This window comes from Wolffia australiana, chromosome 15 (genome assembly GCF_029677425.1).
Source record: "Wolffia australiana isolate 7733 chromosome 15, ASM2967742v1".
Classification (NCBI taxonomy): Eukaryota; Viridiplantae; Streptophyta; class Magnoliopsida; order Alismatales; family Araceae; genus Wolffia; species Wolffia australiana.
In genome coordinates, this window is record NC_135849.1 from 122,501 (window position 1) to 127,088 (window position 4,588).

General features: G+C 42.5%; 1 non-coding gene across 1 annotated transcript; it reads right to left on the bottom strand.

Annotated features, from left to right (window-relative positions):
- Window positions 1-4,134: 4,134 nt before the first annotated feature.
- TRNAL-CAA (transfer RNA leucine (anticodon CAA)) lies at window positions 4,135-4,215 on the bottom strand. The gene has a single exon. It is a non-coding gene; the product is annotated as a tRNA-Leu (tRNA).
- Between the last annotated feature and the right edge of the window lie 373 nt (window positions 4,216-4,588).

Genomic DNA, 4,588 nt, shown 5'->3' on the forward strand with positions numbered 1-4,588 from the left:
GATCGGGATATATGTAATAACTCAGACATCTATTGCAAGTGCATATCCCATTTTTGCGCAGCAGGGTTTTGAAAATCCACGAGAAGCAACGGGACGAATTGTTTGTGCCAATTGTCATTTAGCTAATAAACCCGTGGATATTGAGGTTCCGCAATCTGTGCTTCCTGATACTGTATTTGAAGCAGTAGTTAGAATTCCTTATGATACACAAGTGAAACAAGTTCTTGCTAATGGCAAAAAAGGTGGTTTGAATGTGGGGGCTGTTCTTATTTTACCTGAGGGATTTGAATTAGCCCCTGCCGATCGTATTTCTCCTGAGCTGAAAGAAAAGATCGGCAATATTTCTTGTCAGAGTTATAGTCCGACCAAAAAAAATATTATTGTCGTGCGTCCAGTGCCTGGTCCGAAAAATCAGGAAAAAGTCTTCCCTACTCTTTCTCCAGACCACGCAACTAATAAGGACGCTTATTTCTTAAAATATCCTATATAATGTAGGGGAAACAGGGACGGGGTCAGATTTATCCTGATAGCAGCAAGAGTAACAATACTGTCTATAATGCTACATCCGCAGGTGTAATAAGCAAAATAGTACGTAAAGAGAAAAAGGGATATGAAATAACCATAACTGATCCATCGGATGGGCATGAAGTGATTGATATTATACCTCCAGGACCGGAACTTCTTGTTTCAGAAGGTGAGTCTATTAAACTTGATCAACTATTAACGAGTAATCCAAATGTGGGGGGATTTGGTCAGGCAGATGCTGAGATAGTCCTTCAAGATACCGCACGCGTCCAAGGTCTTTTGTTCTTCTTAGCATCAGTTGTTCTAGCACAAATCTTTTTAGTTCTTAAAAATAAACAGTTTGAAAAGGTTCAGTTGTTCGAAATGAATTTTTAGATATAGGTATTTCTTAATACTAAGTTGATAAAAAAAGGAAAGGACGAACTTTTTTTGATTGAGGGCATCATTTTTAATAATCATAAAGATTTGTACAGTCTTTTTTGTTTGTTTTATTTATACGCTTTTTTGAGAGATATCGAGATTTTATTACCTTTAATTTCTACTCTTAAGGGTTTTGTGCGCCTTGTGAGCACGTTTGGATGCGCGAAGGCAATCGCTCGGATGTTCCCCTAACCCAACCCGGGAACGGACCGGAGGGAACCGCAGCATGAGGAATGTCCGCGTCTCGTCGCAAGGCTGATTTTGTTTTCATAGGGCGGGTAGTGCAGTCCGGAGCACAAGGGTCCTGGTACTATCCAGGTGCGAAGAACCCCGGAGGTTACTGCAATGAGCAGAAATGTAACTCACCGGCCTAAACGACGAGCAAACACTCGAATTTGAGAGCAAGGGATCACCCAACGAATGGTTCTGAAAGAAGTTATTTTTAACATAAATTAAAATCACTGAATCACTGAATAATAAAAAGATAAGAATAATCATCAAAGAAAGAAACGTGATGCTAATCAATGAAATAAAAAAGTGAAGCATGAAAACAAAATAAGTTCTCAAAGAACTTTAATAGAAGCTCACTCTGCGAGAATAACTTACTAAGCCGTGCCCTTAGGGGGCGGGACACGGCCAAGCCCTGATGGGTGACAGATCGGCCATAGGAGTACTCCGGGAGCAGGGCAACTAATCTCAAGCATACGACGATGCCGCCCGTTTTCGTGGAAGTCCCCAGCAGAGGAAAGGGCTGTAGGTGATGGCGCATTCTGCTTCTTAGGGTGTAGAAAGAGTTCTTATGGGGTCGTGCGTGGCTGCTGGTATAGATGAAGAAAGGCGGGCCGCATGGGACCTATTCTCTTAATAGGCGGCAAGCAAAACTGAATAGGAAAGGCGTGGAAGCGGGGATGATTAAGATGAAGACGCGACTGATGGCGCGAGTGAGGGGCGAAGCGAATAAATTATTGAAGAACTTCTCTTGAAGATAATTATCCGCTGGATAACGTTATCCAGCGGATAAACGATGAAAGTCAAAGTCAAAGTAAAGAAAACAGAAAACATTAAATTAAAGAGAGTGCCCTTTTTTTTAGTCATCAATAGAAAGAGGGTCTCATGTGGAGACAGGCTGGCGATAAACAAAGAAAGATGAGACGGGACGGACTGTAAGAGGCCGCTGCGGGACTACCAGAGGAAAGCCCACCCCCGCTAGCTAAGATAGATAGATATTCCCAGTGCGCATATTCTCTATTTAGAATCTCTTCCCGACCAGGCCAGCGGGTTGGGATGGGAATGGCTCAGCCCACATGCATCATTTGATGAAAGCACTCCACCTTTTCAACGAAAGCTTTTCTTGGTAGGCGCTGCCTACTCACCCCACTCCCTCAGACAATGCAATGCTCTGAACACTCCAGTTTGAAGTTCAGCCCCCTTCTCCCATGCGGAGTCACAGGCAGCGCCCCGGAAAAAAGCACGGACGAGCCACATGCAGGGAAACTTGCACGTGTGGTTCTGGCCGGGGACCCCGGTATACTGTACTAATATGTGTAGGTCCCTGTAATTCGAGTGAGATTGTCATGGCGCAAAAGCAGATATGGTTTGGTATTCCCTTGTTCCCCGTATTGGTTATGTTCCTTATTTCTTGTCTAGCAGAAACTAATCGAGCTCCGTCTGATCTCCCAGAAGCGGAAGCTGAATCAGTTGCAGGTTATAATGTAGAATATGCGCGGGATGCGATCCTTAAGAATTCACTGTTGGTGGAAGCCAATGTCCCGGGGTCCCGGGGACTCATTCTGACTGAAACAAGGGATGGGTCTTTACCAACTTTAAAATCCAAGATTCTGGTTCAGCATTCAAAGGCACTCTTCATTCTTCATTTGAAACTCATGAATTTCGGGGGTTTCTGTTCAGTTATGAAGTAAATGAAGGGAGTTGGGTAAAGAAAACTCCCTCCTTGGACGAGCATGGAGCTTAGTCAAGTAGAACCGGGTTGCGCTGCTTGATGCTCTGATCGAAAACAAATCAGTGGGGCCATGCCGGTACGACAGAATATGCGTTAGAAAGGTCAATCCCTCCCCCCCCCCTTTCTTGTAAAAAAAAAACCGGGCCCGCCCGCTTCCATAGAACAATATCGTGGCAACGTAGACCTAAGTGAGTTTATTGGATCCTGGGAACCATCACAAGTACGGCCGGTTGAACGAGAATGCCGTGTCGTCCAGCGTAGCTTAGAAGAAGGTTACTCGGAGCCTAGAAGAAGGTGACTTCGTAAAAACCTGCAGATCCATGGACCAATATGCTACTACTGAAACATGGAAGAATTTAAATCTTAGATCAAAACACTATGTATGGATGATATGAACTGCCTAAACAAGAATTCTTGAATGGCGAACAACCAGAGCCTATTACTCACTATATCCAAAAATGTCCATTAATGAAACCATGTAAATCCATCGGAAAAAAATACGCATGTCCGATGAAATGTGCTATCTGCTCCAATAACGAATCATTGGTTTAACTGAATCATTAAAGAAAATAGATAGACCTTTCTCTTCGTCTCAGGTCGATGCATCTTCTCAATTGGAAGATCTCCCATATGGATAATACACATTCCAGTTGACTGAGCCTAATTCTAATTGTTATGTTCCGAAGGAAAGATATCCGCGGGGGCCAGTTCGGCCTATTCAGATATTCACGACCAAGAGAAGAGGTACTGGATTCTCTTTCGGATAGGCCTGAAAGGAGAAGGAAGGCTGGAATGCCAACAGAGGTCTGTCTATTCTCTAATTCACCCGACCATATAGTACCCGTTTTGGGAACGTTCAGTGCCAAAGTCACTGAATGGGCAAGTCACCAATCCCTAAAACGGACTATGTAATGTACTTTATCTGCTGGGTTACGGGTGGGGATTTTACCATAGGTTTCTATGAATCTACCCTTGTGTGATTACTGTTGAATCATATACTCGGGGGGGGGGTGCAGGGCAGACGATGTCAAAACGGACTCCTCATTCATCAGATAGAGAAGATCACGAAGATTTCGTGATACGCTGCCGAACCTATTCCAATTTCAACAGCTCGGATCGTGGGGATCCGCCGGAATACTTTGTATCAACACAGATACTCGGTATATCAATATCGATTAGATCCGAGATCTGTTATTGAATTGCTCATTCAATAAGCATTCTCAATATTATGCCTTGAAGAGGACTCGAACCTCCACGCTGTTTAGCACGAGATTTTGAGTCTCGCGTGTCTACCATTTCACCATCAAGGCATCTTGAAAGTTAATCCTATTCCATGACTATGATATCTATCTAGTGTGATATATGGAATATATGACAAAGGTGGAGTCTTGGAGTATTTCTATCAATCGGTCATATTCATATAATATAGGTCCGAGTCAGACATCAAATTGGTTCGATTTGAATTATCCGGAGCATACCCTGGAGCATACCTTGTATATATATATCAATATCAAAAAATATAAATAATATGAAACTGAAAATAATATTAATAAGAAAATAATATTAAATTCTAAATGAAATATCTAAAAATCTAAAAGATGTACAATCAAACTTATTTCTCGATTCAATAGAAGCCAAAAGAAGTTAATACAGTACCCAAATAACGATAGATATGTCACAGGT